Source organism: Schistocerca gregaria, chromosome 8 (assembly GCF_023897955.1).
Source record: "Schistocerca gregaria isolate iqSchGreg1 chromosome 8, iqSchGreg1.2, whole genome shotgun sequence".
NCBI lineage: Eukaryota > Metazoa > Arthropoda > Insecta > Orthoptera > Acrididae > Schistocerca > Schistocerca gregaria.
The window spans coordinates 318,168,881-318,187,102 of NC_064927.1; positions in this window are offsets into that span (position 1 = coordinate 318,168,881).

An 18,222-nucleotide genomic window follows, 5' to 3' on the forward strand; every position below is an offset into this window, starting at 1 on the left:
TTAGTAGTCTAAACAAAATAACTTCTCAAAACATACGGCTATTTGGTGATTTTCCTTGGTAAATACAATTGAGATTTTGAGTCGCAAACAGGCACAATGAAAGAACTGCTAAGCAAGTAATCCTTAGGCAACATGGCCATCTTCTGAAGAAGACAACACACACCCATATTCACACAAACACAACTCTCACACACATGATCACTGATTCTGTCTGCTGAGGCCTCGGTACTACTTCAGACGAAGGCCTTCTGGTCGAAAGCTTAGATGTTTAGCAATATTTTTGTTGTGCCAGTCTGCGACGTAACATCTCCACTATATGGCGAGCAGCAGTCTTTCCTTTTCATAATATTGGTCAAAAATAATCCCAAAATATATCTGTTTGAAAAAGTAGATCAAAATTCGTTTGACACGTTCCTACGACACAGTCTTCGTCCATACTAACTGTTAAAGCATAAACTAGGTGTTGCTTGAATGGAAAGAAATAGTATAGACAGCAGTTAAGACATTCATCCCAAATAAAATAGGGGACGGAGTTGAACCAACATAGTACGGAAAACGCAATTAGACCATTGTTGCATAAGAAACGGAAAAACATACCAAATTTAAAAGAACGCAAAAATGTCCAAAATTTTCGATATTGTACAGAAGGTCGAAATTTAGAGTCGAATTCAATGAAAGAAGCTTTTAGTTTCCAAAATGAAGCTCTGTCTCGAAATCAGGCGGAAAACTAGCGGCAAGACTCAAGCCAAGCCTTCACTGCGCAACAGGAATGGTAATGTTGCTGACAACAGTGCCATTAAACCACAGTAAAAAGTATAGAATTCGAAGTAAGAACCAGTGTCAATATGAATAACTTAGGAGTATATTTTTTCTGTGTAGCAAAGCAGCTTAAATCATTTAATGAAAGTAAGTGTTTTGGTACAGATTGTATGCCAGTTATGTTGCTTTCAGAGAGTACTGACACAGTAGGTCCATACTTAGCAGTCACATACAACAGCTCGCTCGATGGAAGATACGCGCCTAAAGACTGAGCCGTTGCACAAGACACACCATTACTCAAGGAAAGAAATAGGAGTAATCCGATCAATTACAGGCCCTCGTCTTGCAGTAATATTCTGAAACGTGTACTCTGTTCAAACGAAGTGAATTAACTCGAAGAAAGTGATCTATTGACCAACAGTCTGGACAGGTTCAGAAAATATCGTTCTTGAACAACACAACTAGCTCTTTATTCTTACGAAGGAACGGGTTTAGCCAACAGTTGGTCTCAAATTTATTCCATATTTAAGCATTTCCAGAAGGCCTTTGATACCGTTCTTCACAAGCATAATCTATTCGGGTTGCGTGCCTGTGGGGTATCATCTCAGTTGTGCAACTGGATTCGTGCTCTTCTGGCAGCAAGGTCACTGACGGAAAATCATTGAGAAAAACAGAAGTGATAGCTGACGTTCTCCAGGAAGTGTTGAGGGCTCTCAGCTCTGATTAATCTATATAAATGATTTAGGAGACAAAACAATCTGAGCAGCCCTCTTACAGTGTTTGTAGATGATGCTGTCGTTTACCGTATATTAAAGTCTCATATGATCAAACCAATTGCAAAATGATATACATAAGACGTCTGCATGACGTGGAAAGTGTCAGTTGTTTTTAAATAATGAAAATTTGCAGGTCATTCACATGAGTTCTAAACAGAATCCGTTACATTTCCGTTGCACGATGAAACATTCAGATCTAAAGCCTGTCAGTTCAGCTAAATACCTGGGGATTACAATTACGAATAGTTTCAGTTGGAACGTTCACATTTCTAGCATTGTGGGGAAGAAAACGAAAGACCGTTTTGTACTGGCAGAACATTTAGAAGATGCATCAGGTCTGCTAAAGAGTTACCTATATTATTCTTGTCTGTCCTCTTCTGGAGTATTGCTCCCCGGTATGGAATCTTTACTTGATAGGATTGAAGGTTGACGTCGAAAATCTTCAAAGAAGGGTGACCCGTTTAGTATTATCGTGAAAGAGGGGAAAGAGTGTCGTGGATATGAAAAGCGAATTGAAGTGACAGTCATTAGAACAAAGGCGTTTTTCGTTGCGGCGAGATCTTTGCACGAAATTTCAACCGCCAACTTTCTCCTCCGAATACGGAAACAATTTTCTGTCTCTCAGCTACATAGAGATAAATTACCAACGCAACAAAATCAGAGAAATCCGAGCCCGCACTTTCTCCTGCCCGCTATTCTGCCGTGGAACGGTAGAGAAATAGTCTAAAAGTTGTTCGATTACACCTCTACCATGCACTTAAATGTAAATTGCCGAGCCGTCATGTAGATGCAGATGTAGATGTGGATACACTTAAACTGTTCCAATAGCTACTTTCAACCCCTGCTAAATACCTACCTAATCTTTTCTCTGTTTGGACCTCTTGACGCAGCTGCATTCTTCGAGGAGCAGCAGTAAGACCATATAACATCCTTATGACATATTTTTACTCCGCAGTGGAATATAACGTTGACCATGTTTTGTCAGAGACTAACATTATGTGCAGAAATGAGACTCGCACGCAAATCCCTACTGTCTTTAAGGTGCACGCTTTTAAGGAAGAGGGCACAATTTGTGTTAGTTACAGAAGAAAAATTGTGGTCCACATGTATATCACACATCACTTCTCTACCACTTGGGGGTGTTGATCGAGGTCTGGGAGAGTAATGACAGACTGATACATCTATTAACAACAACGCATACACTAAAACAAGAAGTAAGTCGCTTAAAGTCAAGAGTATGCGCTCACATTCCAAATCAACTTTATCAATCACCTCGTTAAGGCATCAGTTTAAAAACTAAAACAATGATGAAGCTTTAATTCGTTGAGATATAACACTAGGTAAGCTAACGCAATACAAAATTTTCTACAACAGCCATTAGGTTATACTACAGTTACAACAAACGCAATATATCACTATTCCATAAAAGGCTTTAAGTTCAACTAATAGTTGAGCTAACGTTGCTGAAATACTTAGATTCACGTCCTAAATTTGATAGTTACAATATACATCTGATTCAAAAATAAATTCCAGAAACCGGACTTTTTATTCCGTCGGTGGGACGAGCATCTGGTCAACCGCCACAGTGACATTATATTACTATAGACCAAATAAAATTACTTTAAGAGATAAAGGAAGTATATGGGGACCTTAAATTCAATACGTATAGGAAAATCTAATAGTAATTGGGAGTGGAATGTTGTTGTAGGGGAAGGAATAGAAGAAAAAGTTACGGGTGAAATGGGCTTGGTATTAGCAATGAGAGAGGAGAAATGCTGATTGAGCTCCGCAATAAATTTCAGCTAGTAATCGCGAACGCTCTGTTCAAGAATCACAAGAGCAGGAGGTATACTTGGAAATGGCCGGGATACGGCAAGATTTCAGATTACGTCGTAGATAGGCACAGATTCCGAAATCAGGTACTGAGCTGTAAGGCTTAACCAAGAGCCGATACACATCTACATATACATAGATGCTCTGCAAGCTACCGAACGGCGAGTGACGGAGGGTACCTTATACCGCTACTAATCTAATACCACTACGAATAGAGCGAGGAAAAAACGATTGTCTACATGCCACCGTATGAGCCCTAATGTCTTATATGCTGTCTTCATGGCCCTTACGCGCAATGTGTGTTGACGAAGTACAGTCGTATGGCAGTCAGCTCGAAACTTTCTCAATAATATTTCTGGGAAAGAACGTCGCCTTTCTTCTAGGGATTCCCGTTTGAGTTCCCGAAGCATCTCCGTAACACTTATTTGTTGCCGAAAAAATACCGGTAGCAGACCACAATTTAGTAGTGATGAAGAGAAGGGTGGAGTTTAAGAGACTAGTCATGAAGAACGAATGTACAAGGAAATGGAATACGCAAGTACTAAGGAGTGAAGAGAGATGTCTGAGGTTGTCTCAGGCTACAGATAATGCGATAAGGAATAGCTCAAAAGGCAATTCAGCTGAAGATAATTGAACGTCTCTAAACAGGGCAAACACACGGTCTGGGAAGAAAAACATAGGTACAAAGAAGGTAACTGCGTGGAAACCATTGGTAACAGAAGAAATACCTCAGCTGATCGATGAAAGAAGGAAGTACAAAAATGTTCAGGGAAATTCAGGAATACAGAGACACAAGTCACTTGGAAATGAAATAAAATGGAAGTGCAGGAAAGCCAAGGCGAAATTGTTATAAGATAAATGTGAAGAAATAGAAAAAGAAATGACTGTCGGAAGGACTGACTCAGCATATAGAAAAGTCAAAACAATCTTCGATGAAATTAAAAGCAAGGTTGGTAACATTAAGAGTGCAATGAGAAGTCCACTGTAAAGTGCAGAAGACTGTGCGTATAGGTAGAAAGTACACTGAAGGCCTCTCTGAGGGGGAAGACGTGCTTGATGACATGGTAGAAAAAGAAACAGGAGTCGGTGTGGAAGAGATAGGGGATCCAGTATTCGAACCTGAATTTAAAAGAGCTTTGGAAGGCTTAAGATTAAATAACGCTTATGGGATGGATAACGTTCCATCAGAATTTCTAAATTCATTGACGGAAGAGGCAACAAAACGACTATTCTCGTTAGTGTGTAGGATCTGTAAGTCCGGCGAGTCTGCAACAGAGGACAACTGCGAGAATTGTCGCAGAATAGGCTTAACAGCAAGTTTTTGACAAGAACGATATACAGAAGAAAGGAAAACAAAAGTGAGAATGTGTTACATGACAATCAGTTGAGCTTGAGAACGGTGAAGCCATCAGCGCGGCAATTCTGACGTTGTGACTGATAAGAGAAGCAAGACTAAAGAAAAATCGAGATTTGTCCATACGATTTGTCGACCTTCGAAAAGAGCTCGACTGTGGAAAATGGTGTATGATTTTTGGAATTACTAAGAAAAATAGGGATAAACTATGACCCTACGCCCCGTGATGGGCAGTGGCGCCCTCTGCACTGCCTATATAATTAGCCCTTCCTCTAGTTCTCTTTGCAGATCACTGCTTTACCTCGGAGGATGTCTCCCGCACGTGGAGACGAAACGTCAGGGGAGAGTTTTATACATTGACCACGGCCTGTGAGCCCGGAAGTTTTAAGTGAAGAAACTCAAGACTGAAAATTTCTTAAAACGTTTGTTTGCATAGCCATCTTGCGCAGCAAAATGTCAATTTCAGTGGTAAAAGAAAATTGCAGCTACCTCTGTCATCGGTTACCTGGGGTTGTCCTTCCACGGGATGCCGAGCTACCAACCGACGAGCGGCAATGGTTGGCACTTGGTTGCACATTATAGACGATATCAGCAGATTCCAAGTAAAGAAGAATGGAAGAATGGAAGAAAGGAAGAAAAATAAGAACAAGTAAAGTCAATATGATGATAAAAATGACGTGGAAAAATATCAAAAATAGAAAAAAAACGTTTAAAGCTATCTTTTGAATAAAAATATGACAGAAGTCTTTTGACTAGATTTAGAAAAATGACAATAGTAATTGCATTAGATGAGATTCGAGCGTACGACTTGCCACACATCAGCTGCATACATTAACGACTACGCCATGCAATTAAACTGTAGGATATCGTTGGATATGTGCCTGCGACTCCCAGTCACAACGATTAACTTCACCCTTAAAAAATTTTTACTTCCGATGGTAACTGAAGAAATTATAAAAAAATTTGAAAGAAAACATCTGTTGTTCTATAGAGCACCTCATTAAGATATCGGTCATGGAAGCGTCAATTATTGACGAAATTTTCTGGGCCTTCCAAAATATCCAAATAAACATCTCCATTCTCATAATGAAGAATCTGTTAATTGTTTTTCATGTCACGTAGCTGATGACTGCACTGACGTAAATGAGCTCTTCGTGCATGTAGGTTATCCGTGCTCTGAACTCCCTCCCAGTCTGTCCGATGTAAAACTTGTCACCAGCTCCGCACACAGTCGTATGAGCCCCTCCCTACCCCCCGCCCCCTTTTCCTCTGCAAAACTTACTAACAGGCTGCTCTGTACTGTGCCGGAGGAACTTCCCAATCTGTAATAGTATTAGAAACCACCACCACATTATGCATTTTAAATTCGTTACTAATCATCGGAGAGCGTGGGCCATCATACGTGATAGCAGCACAGCTAACTTCTTGATTCTTTACTATGGTCCCTTTGTAGCCCTGTGACAACATTTTTTCTCCCATTTTCCTACTATCAGTTTCCCTAAACCCATTTGCTATCCTTGTCTGTACAATGGTTTCTATTTCCTGATCGGTGGCCTCGTGGCCGAGTGCAAATTTTTGTAACCTGTGGAACATAGAACGAAAAAATGCTTTCTTGTGTTGAGGGATGATTAGAATTCGTAGCAATAGTGACATAAATCTACCAACACCAGTACTGATGGCCCCTGTCTCGCTCACAATAGTAGAATCTCCCTACACGTTTGTCAGAGACCTGAAGATGGCGTAGTAAAACGCTGAAACTGGTTGCCAAATAAAATAAAGTTGGAAACTAGAATGTGTTTAACTTGACATTCACTCTCATTCGAGGTGATCGACGGATGACAATCGATCACTGGCTGCTCCAACAGACGTCAGTGTTGGTAGTGCTGACACATTCGTCCACCAGTTGCGATACTCAGAGGCGTGTGAACACTGGTTTCCTTGGTAAAGAGTAATGAAGGCCCATTTGAGCGGAGCTGCCAGCGCTTTACGAGGCTGTGACAATTTTTATCTAACATCGTCACGTACGATGAAACATGGGTTCATCACTTCGACACGGAATAATAACTGCAATCAATAGAGTGGCGCCACACCACTTCTCCTCCGATGAAAAAGTTCAAATGCGTTGTAATATTTCTGGCTTTGTAGCCATCATATTCACGTACAAGAAGCTCTTCTTAGAGCAGTTGATAAGGCAGCAGTGGGAAGATGACGTTATGAGGTGTGAGGCACCGGTGACAGATACGAGGGATGTGAGAAAGACCTAAATTGTGGTCCTCCTCCGCGATTGACCGCTGCGTTCGGAAGTAGCGAGCCAACATTTTTAGCTATTAATATTAGGAAAAATAAACACTGCATTTACTTGCATTCGTGTAAAAGCATCTCGCAATAACAGGCCATCATTCCATTATTTCAAAAGTGTTAACTACCAGCAGAATAGTAAACAGCTACTATACGCAAAGGCACACTTAGCACTAATGAGATCTTCGGATCACGCTTAACTTGTATGGCGGACGAAGTGTTTCGGCTGTAATATCAGAAACGGTTCGCAGTCTCGGAAGACTGACATGTTATCTGTGTCAGGTGGTATCGGTTAAGGACTTAATTAGCAATCCCTTGTTATTGTGATGTGTAATTGAGAACGATTTGACAGTAATAACGCAACTACGCAGTTTTGTTTTTATGATAATGTGAATGTTGGAGATTAAACGTGATACATAAAGGGGATTATAATTGTGCAGTTCCTCGTTAGCATCCCCTGCTATACCCGCAGGACAGGACAGATAGTTTAATTTGTGGAAAGGGGCTAAAATGAGTGGATGTCAGTTGCACTCGAACATACTGCTTTATTCATTTGACAAACAATACAAGAGTAAAGAAAATATTAAAAACAGAGTAAGCCAAACATTAATCTTAGATACTTTCAGCATCTTAGAACTTAATTCCCGGCTAAATGCGCCATTCAGTCTCACGCCTCAAGGGTGAAACAACTTTCATTTAAAACCGGCTGAAGGCCAATCACTTAAGACTCAAAACAAGAATTTTAAAAGGCAGAAGGCCTTATCTTAAAACATTTCTCTAAATTAGGCTGAAGGCCCAGACAATCTCACCTCTTAAGGGCAAAACAACTTTAATTTAAAATCGGCTAGAAGCCATACAGAAACAAACAACGTGTACAAATAAGAACAGGCAGCACATTAAACGGCCCTCAAACGTTTCCAAGGGTCGCCCTGGAATTCAAACACTAACGCTCGCTTAGGTGAGACAGGCAGTTGGCCCAACAATTCTCAATCCGACGGCAACCCAACCGACAGACAGTCAACAGACCAAGCGACAGGATAACTTCCGCTCCACCCAACCAGCACACAACAGGGACTTCAATGGAAGAACGCAGAAGGTATCGGCGCAAGGCAGAAGATTCAGCTGGTGCACTTCAATTCAAAATTAATCAAGTAAAGTTACACTCCACAGGAGGGCGGCTAGAATTTCACCAACTTGAAAACACAAGTTGTTGCGCGCGGGAATGTCCCAACAGCCCACAACGAAATTCAAACGACACAAAGTGAACAGTTGGGGCTGGCTGGTAGATTAAGTAAAGACTCAACTTGCGTGTCCGGGGTCGGTGAGCCACGGACCTCGTAGCAATGGGAACAGAACACTCGAACCGCGCGTGGACGCCGCCCGCGGCAACGGCTAGACACGCGCCACCGAGACTTCCTCGCTGCTCCACGCCAACCGTGGCCCGGAAACGGAGAAAGGACCGAATATACGTCGGCCGATGAGACGATCAACCAACGGTCGTCCCGCTCCAATCTCCCTCCGTCGGAAAGTTCATGTGTGTCCCCAGCGGTCGGCTAGCACTGGCTATCCCCGACTTCACTGCTGCTGCGTTCAGACTGCACAGCTCGTCCGTCTCCCACTGGCTGCCAGACACACGACGACCCGGAAATACTATCGGTCGCTCCATCGATGGTATGACAGTGCACTTATCGATACGCGCTGCTCTTGCTCCTCACGGACAAGTAAGGCAGGAAGTTAGTGATGCCAGTAAATGGAATAAGAAAACGAGGCGGCTGTACAGTAATAGAAGATGACAATGAATAAATGGCATGAGCACGAGCCTTGCAAGGCTCAGTCGTGTTCCGCTAATAAAGAAAAGCGGGTAGTATCACTTATAAACAAATTTATTGAAGATTTATTATTTCTCCAATATCAGTTCCTTGCTGTTTATTACACAGTCAAGATAATGGATTCACGACGTATGTGCTGTTTTCTACAGAAGACTCGGTTCGTGGACATGCAATAGAACTTATGCATTCCACTCAGGACGGTGGAAGCAAATAGGTACCTCTCGTGTACTGCAGTCTTAAGCACAAATGAAATAAGTGACACGTCATCTGTGTTAACATAAAGGAAGTATGAAGGAGAAATTTTCGAGAGAAGGGCTTTATCATACGCACGTACGTATCACGGTCTCACTATTTCATTCTCTTTTTCAAGTCGCCGTACATTACCATTGGCCGGTACAGTTATGGTGACGATCTTCTCGGACTCTGAAGGGGTTATTCTGTCTCCTCCTTCATGGTGCAACGATCATCTCTGAAGTGTACCGTGCACTCTTCTCCGTGACAACGCAAAACCTCACGGAAGTCTGTGCACCCGAGAGGAGCTCACAAAACTTTATTGGACTCATTTTCTTCAATATTCCTACAACGTGCATCTCAAACCTTCCGACTTCCATTTGTTTGGCCCAAGGAAAGATGCACCGCTTGAGATTCAGTACTTGGATGATGGGGAGGTTATTGATGCAGCAAGACGTTGGATCCGACGTCGATCAGTAGAATGGTACCATGCCGTCATGCAGGCCCTCCCAGTAAGGTGACGTAAGGCAATCACACTGAATCAGAGATTAAGTTGGAAATTAGGATCTGAGTAGACAATAATATGGTGTATAGGAATCCTGAATAATACCATCCTGCTTTCAGGAAAAACGTGTTGCATTACTTATTGAACGCTCCTCTTAAATAAGGAAGTCTTGCTCGAGAATTGGAACGCGGAATAAAACTAAAGCGAAAAATGGTTCAAATGGGTCTAAGCACTATGGAACTTAACATCTGAGGTCATCAGTCCCCTAGACTTAGAACTACTTAAACCTAACTAAACAAAGGACATCAGACACATCCATGCCCGAGGCAGGATTCAAACCTGCGACCGTAGCAGCACCGCGGTTCCGGGCTGAAGCGCCTAGAACCGCTCGGTCATAGCGGCCGGCAATACTAGTGCGAAAGAATAGTATAGTCGATCAGTTTTCTTGCTCATATACTGGTATAATGCCGACTACAGGACGTGAAACCATCCGTAGACGAAGAGATTTGTGACGTCCCAGCCTGCAGTTTCACTGCGAAGTGTGAAAGGAAAAATACTTCAAAGTCCGACTTTTTCCTCTTGGAGAGAACCGTGGCCAGAGAGGTACAATTACGAGAAGAACTTAGGAGAGGTCATGTTGGATAAAGTCATATGGAGTTGGTGGTTTTTTTACGCGGTCGGAGAAAAAATTGGAACACCAAGAAAGAGTTGTGCGAGATAAACGAAAGTTGTGTTTCTACATTTGAAAAATGATGTCGGGTCAAATTTGGCGCCAGCCATATAAGACTGGCACTAGTAGTTTGAATATGAGGATACAAATCAGGGATACTTTACATACTTGATGTAACGGACCTTCAGGATTAGACGTAGTGAGTTGATGTTACTCGAGAACAGCGTTTAAGGGGACGAAGATGCCATTATCAACAGCTATCTGCGTTTGTACGAGGTAATGTAATTTTCCTTCTGCGATATCTCAGAAAGGATTGGCAGGTGTGTAGCCACTGTACAAGTTGTACTGCTGGCAGCAGTGGTCACGGGAATGTACGGTCGCAAGGAAACCGGGCTCCAGATTGCCAGAGAGGAGACTGTCGAATCCGATGTATGGCAGCGGCACATCGTAAAGTGACTGTAGCAGCAATCCGAGCATCAGGTGGCACCACAGTGACGCAAAGAACTGTCACAAATCGGTTACTTCGAGGACAGCTCTGAGGCAGACGCGCTGTAGCGTGCATTCCACTGACACCAAACCGCTACCCGCGTGACAAGCGAGAGCTCATTCGAAGGCAGTGTGGATGTCTATTTCCTGATGAAAGCTGTTTCTCCCTCGGTTCCAGTCACAGCTGTGTGTTGGTTAGAAGGAGTTGAGGTGAACAGATAAGTGGTTTCTTTATGACATGTCAGTGACTGTTTTCGGAATGTTTCGGTGCTCTGCGTAAACTGTCTAAACACTGCTTTCAAGGTTTGGTTACGAAGCTGGAGACAAAGGGATCATTGTTAGATCTGCATGTTGGGGACCAACCCGTGGTTATTGAGAGAAAATGTGGCTGAGGTAATGACACGATTGGTGTGTCTGCTGGTAAGTCTCTTCGCCGTTTAGCGCAGGAAACTGGACTATCGCTTAGAACGTGACATAGAGCTGTTAAGAAAGGTAATGTATTAAGTGCAAATCACGCACCATCGAGGAGCTACACAAGAACATCCGCCGGGAAATACGGGCACTCAGGTCCGGGATGCTGGTAGCATGTTGAACTGTGTATAATAGTGGGGGGAGGTCACTTCTATTACCTCCCGTAATACACCTTCTTTTCTCAGTCATTCTGGTATGTCACGTACGAACTTGGTTTCATATCCTTCTTTTTATTAAGATTATGTACCAGTTTTCCCGGAGCCCATTCCGAGTGGGACACCCCGTAAGTTTTAAAAGTAAGAATTAAAACAAAAAATATTGAAATTTATTCCTAAAATTCAGCTTTACTGCAACAGGTATACGTATACTATCCAAAGCGGCATATGGAAATTTCTACCGGTCCGGGACTGGAACCCGGATTTCCTGCTCGTCACGAGCGCTCGCCTTGCCACTTTTTTTATCTCCTACTTCCATGTTTTTTTTTTTTTTTTTGTACAGACCACTTTTGTGAAAAAAGAAGACAATGTTCTGTGTAAAACAAAATATTTCTGGGAAACGTAAATAAGTGGAATTTTTTTGACGTAATGGTTCAACAATAAAAAACATAAACTGCTTCTATCAGCAAAAAACAAGAACGGACCATATCCCTCTTCTTGGGCGCGTTCACCGTTAATCCCGTTGTACCTCGCGTTGATGCCTGGTACGTGTTCACGTATAGTAGTGGATCCTCTCCACTCTTCTGGTCCTTTCTGGTTGTGGATATTTTTAGGCAATAATTACATTTTCCTACCCGGTACATCCCAAATGGATGGGGGATCAAGCAAGGCACTCCCGAAAAAATTAGCGTAATATGTTCTATATCTCGGATATCTCATAATCCGTCAATGATGTTCCTGTAGTAGGGCCAAAAAGTCGAGTACATTCTTACTTCCCTCCCGGAAAAGGTAAAGCACAGTCAGACCCCGAATCCAAGTCACTGCGTTTGTCTTCGTTCGGGGATAATATGTCGTACCTGGGAGAAGTAGTATCCATGATTCTATTGCGTGTGGCACCACGCGAAGGAGAAAGGCGATCATTTTTTGGACCAAACACCACACGTCCGCCGGTATCTCGCATATCAGGCGATGTTCCTCTGTGTCTATAACATAGCACTGTGGACACAGTGGCCCATCCGCCATGTGAATTGTATGCAGCCTGGAACGAGTCACATATTTCCTGTTTACTACGTGATACAAAAATGTGTGTGTGAAATCTCATGGGGCTTAACTGCTAAGGTCATAAGTCCCTTACTCACTACTTAACCTAAATTGTCCTAAGGACAATCACACACATCCATGCCCGAGGGAGCACTCGAACCTCCACCGGGACCAGCCACACAGTCCATGACTGAAGCTGCCTAGACCGCTTGGCTAATCCCGCGTGGCCGCTACGTGATACCACAGTGCGCACATCCCCCTATCAAGGTGTGCATGGTGCACTGAACACCATACCACTGACCATGTCACTGTAGGTTGTCAGTGCACTAAGGCATTATTCAGCCGTCATCAAGATGCGATATATATCATGTGTCATTGCTGTTCTGGTAGTCGGTAGTTCGATCTGTAACAAAAAAGGTTAGTATGTGGGCAAGCGATGGTGAGATGTGAACCACCGCTACCGATGCCAGATGAGGTGATGCAGCCAGTTCATCTATCAAGGTCCCAGTCAGATTTGTCAAGTGTCGTGTCCACATTGTAGAGGGATTTAGGACGAGGATGGAATTGTCAGGATGCGCCATATTAAAACTCGTCCGAGTTTCCCAAGTGATTCATTATTTTCATCTAGTGCCCCCTTTCCTCTCGGTCTGCTCACCAGGTCCCACAATGCTGAGGAAACCACTTCACTGTCTGCAAAATGGCTTGGCACGGCGCACATTGGATGCCTCAGTGACCTATGGAACGCCATGCTGTGACTTGGCCTTGTGCAGCTGTGGAGTTGCGACGATGGCAGGGAGCACTGGCAGTTGACCCAGCAGTCTCTGGCCCTCTGCCTCAGTGACACCCGCTGGGAGTTGCAAGGTGATCGCGATCTCTCGTCCAAATCTGCAGCTCTCGCCTCGGGATGCCTCCAGCGTGTGTTGGGAGCCAGCAAGACTGCCCGCAGTAGTGAGCCGTGGCATGACCCGCCGCTGGCTGGCTGCGGACCCCACGTTGGCCTCAGACGTCAGAACCAGCGACTCGTGGTGGACTGGAATAGTGGCACCCCATCTGCTGCTGCACGTAGCTAGTGGTGTGACCCGCCCCGGCGTCCAGGAGATTTGTCACATGCCTTGTTAGTTAACTGGCGCCTATTTATACTCGGCTGTGCGCCTCTGTTTTGGTAATGTGCAGCTCCAAGTCATGTATTCATAACAGCTAGGTAGGCCAGTGGGCCCCTTCTGCCTGGAACTTGCACCATACAAACCGCTGCATTTACTCTTTTCAGCGATTCGACAGCCCAGTGGCCTCCATTCTACTTCTGGTAGCGTAACTTACTGTCAACAGGCCCGCACCTGGCTGTAACTTGGTGGATCAAAAATATTGCACTGAAGCTATACTTCTCCCATCTTAAACGGTGGTGCCACTACAAGGCTACGTATCAAGGTGTGTGTGGTGCACTGTACACCATACCACTGACGGTGTCACCGTTGGGTGTCGGCGCTCTACGGCATTATTCGGCCGTCGTCGAGTCAAGATGCGATATATATCACGTGCCGTTGAGGTCCTGGTAGTCGTAGGTTCCATATGTACATAACTGTGTTCCACGAAAAAGGTTCGTATGTGGACAAACGTTGGTGATTATGTGAGCCACCGCTACCGATGCGCCGGCCGGTGTGGTCGAGCGGTTTTAGGCACTTCAGGTTCGAATCCTGCCTCGGACATGTATGTTTGTGATGTCCTTAGGTTAGTTAGGTTTAAGTAGTTCTAAGTTATAGGGGACTGATGACCTCAGATGTTAAGTCCCACAGTGCTCAGAGCCATTTGAACCATTTTGCTACAGATGCGAGACGGGGAGATGGAGCCAGTTCGTCTATTACAGTGCCGTCAGACTCCTCCGGTGTCGTGTCCACATCTTTATCACACCTAAGCTATTCGAGCCCACTGCCTGAACCAACGCAAACTTCTATATTTGTACACACCTATATATTTCTTCTCATAGGTTATTAATTCATTTATCCATACTCGAACATGTCGTGATTCCTGTGCAGGTTTTAGAATCGAGACAACCATAGGTCATACCATCGTTGGTGTTTTCGTCACAGGCACGTCGCTGTTTATGTGTATATTTCTTGACTAGAATCTCAAATACTATTAATAATCACAGAATACCATTAATTATTTATTATTATTATTAATTATACCTTATTACTAATATAAGTGGAGAAATAGATTGGTGTGTGACATGTGGAAGTTTGGATGGGCCCGAGAGTGGGTGTGGAGAGCCTAAATGGTAAAGGACGGCTTGCGATTAGCGGCAAATTCGGTTTCAAGTCCCTGTCTATCAAAAATTTTCATATGTCGTTTTAGGTAGTACATCTACACCTATTACAGTTAAGTTGAACTTCAGGAATAAATTTCAATATTTGAAACTGTAGTTCATCATCAAACGTAAACAAAGAATATTGTCAAGCCGAGATGTTATTCCGTGTGTTTTACAAAGTGAAATGCATTGGCCTAAACTTGTGACTTTAAAGGAATTCTAAACAAATTTTTTAAATATTTAGAACATGGAAAATAGGAAAAAATCCTAGGGAGACCCAGGTAGATGAACTTAGTAGCTTAGTTTTAATAGTGTATTTTATGATATAATTTTTGCCAAAACTGATTGGTAGTTTATTTTGTTTGGCACTGGCAATTACACCATGTGTAGTGTTCTTCTACCAGCAGTTCGCTGTTCAAATCACAACTCATCCACGAGTGCAGAACCTTCTTCGCAATTTTCTCTGCTCTTCTTCATTGATAGTTGGCAGAAGTAACGCAGCTATTTCACACGTGTCCGTCTCGTAAACGAACTGTGTGATTTGCATGCCAGATGCAGTCGAGAACTGCTACTGGAAAGTGCTGCGGTCTCACGTTCCGCCAGATGTAGCTGCTCGTTATAAAGCGTGCGGCAATCGCGACTTCGTAATAAACACCTCGCTTGTGAGGACGGCTTGAGGGAAGGCCATGAGATAACTGCACGTATAATGCACAAGCTGGGGGGATGAATCCTGATATTGTAGTAGACAAATTGTTAGTTAGTCCTCCCCCCCCCCCCCACCCCCACCCCCCCACCATCCTCTCCATTGAGAGTCAGTTATGTGGTGTTCAGTTTGTTGGGGATCTGATTAAGTGATGATGGATTTATGAAGTCATTCAAATTGGCATCTTTATTTTATGAATTGTTGTAGTTTTCAGTAGGAAGACTGTGAAAGTTGGATGCCAAATTGTCACTTTCAATGAATGTTGCTTTCTCTCCGGTTTCGTCACATACAAGGGTCAGCCAAACGTCATAACACAACTGAATACAAAACAAACAACCGGCATACTGAATTAACTGAACATTTTATTGAAGCTAAATGATTATTTAAAAATTATTTCTCAGATTGTTTCCCATCTTTGTTAATACATTTCGTCAGACAACCTGGGAAACTTAGGCCCATGAAAGCACAGCCTAGCGCTCCTCAGTTCTCCAGAAATAACTGGCAAGTGCTCAGCGCTACTATCTCGTGGAAAAATCAAGGAGGATTTTTAACGTTACGCCCAACGGGTAACAGTCGGCAGAGATTTAGACCACCTGTTTTACGTCAATATATTCACTCACGGCAAAATTTTCCTCTACAGCTCCAAAAAGCCATGGATAATATCAGTGTCTGAGATGTTGCGAAGTTATCTCGCACTGATGAAAGTTTCGATGAAACTTGATCTTATTTTAAATTGACCAACAAATTTGACGTCGTAGGTCCGAAAATTTTGAAAGTCTGAAAGATTTATCGAAAATTTCATGACCTACCTTGTGATTTTACCGTCTCCCATGATTATTACCTGAGAATTCGCTTTGAGGTTTTAGGATCGATTTTATAAAAGTGATATGACTCACTTCACAGAAAAAAAAAATTCTCCCTTCCAAAGCTAAAGGCTGCAGTTATGTAATATAGTCTTTGATGACTTCGACCCAGAAATATTAACTTTTCATGGTAATATGGTGTTTTGTGTGTGTAAATCTAGAAATTATGGTTTTGGAAGTACGGAAGACTTCTTTTCCTCAAACAAGCACGTTGGTAAATTGTCTCCAAAGGTGACGAAATTGGTAATGATCTCTTTAACTGTACTATTTCCTACATGTACAGCAGAACGTTCTTTCTTCGTCCTTAGAAGATATAAACGTACCTGTGAAACACCATGACTCAAGAGAAATGAAATGTCAACGGTATCACGCATGTCCGTCAACAAGAAGAAACAAAATTTGTGCCTTGACACTATAGTGAACATTTTCATCAGACGACCCATCTTTCGGGGGAATACATTCTTCAGAGTGAGATTCAGAAAGTACAAAAAGACATGAAAATATAAAACAATTCTATAAAGCTTCTAGATTACAGTTTTATTATTTAATTCGTGTAGAAAAACAACCTTTTAAACAATACTTTGTTTCCAGAATGAGATTTTCACTCTGCAGCGGAGTGTGCGCTGATATGAAACTTCCTGGCAGATTAAAACTGTGTGCCTGATCGAGACGCGAACTCGGGACCTTTGCCTTTCGCGGGCAAGTGCTCTACCATTTTTTTTAATCTTATTTTGTTCGTCTTTGTTCGTTGCATCTGCTCGGGGCGGACGTCGTATGACATCCATTTATGTTCGTATTTGATCGATTGACTCAGTTTTTTTTTATTACAGAGGGCGCATAACCCTCTGACCGAACACGCTGAGCTACCGTGCCGACTATCATCTGAGCTACCGAAGCATGACTCACGCCCGGTACTCACAGCTTTACTTGTGCCAGTATCCGTCTCCTACCTTCCAATATTTACAGAAGCTCTCCTGCGAACCTTGCAGAACTAGCGCTCCTGAAAGAAAGGATATTGCGGAGACATGGCTTAACCACGGCCTGGGGGATGTTTCCAGAATGAGATTTTCACTCTGCAGCGGAGTGTGCGCTGTGAGTACCGGGTGTGAGTCGTGCTTCGGTAGCTCAGATGGTAGAGCACTTGCCCGCGAAAGGCAAAGGTCCCGTGTTCGAGTCTCAGTCGGACACACAGTTTTAATCTGCCAGGAAGTTTCACATCAGCGCACACTCCGCTGCAGAGGGAAAATCTCATTCTGGAAGCATCCCCCAGGCTGTGGCTAAGCCATGTCTCCGCAATATCCTTTTTCTCAGGAGTGCTAGTTCTGCAAGGTTCGCAGGAGAGCTTCTGTAAAGTTTGGAAGGTAGGAGACGGATACTGGCAGAAGTAAAGCTGTGAGTACCGGACGTGAGTCGTGCTTCGGCAGCTCAGATGGTACAGCACTTGCCCGCGAAAGGCAAAGGTCCCGAGTTCGAGTCTCGGTCGGGTACACAGTTTTAATCTGCCAGGAAGTTTCAATACTTTGTTTATCTTCATTAAGTGTTTCTCACTGAAAAATACCAGGAACTTGATTTTCAGGAGAGTCAGTTTTCAACATGTATAAAATATGATTTGGCGCAAACAAATTGATTTTCGAAATCCGGCGCCCCTGAGTAAATACTTTAACGTTAACATAACCACCAAAGCTGTAATTCAGTTGGTTTAAGATCAGAAGATGTGGTTGGCACTTCAACTGCCCCTCACCCACCAACAACTTTGTAAGTAGGCTGTTTAGGTTTTTATGTTGGTAACGCCACGTACCGCTCTATATGAAAATCACTGACTGCGCTGAAACACAACAGTGGAACCAAAAACTCGAAGGGCTGGACACCGCACGACCTGGCGTGTGGCAACTAGCCCGACACTTCACCAGGGAGAAAATATACACCTCAACGCTTCAAGGGCCTGA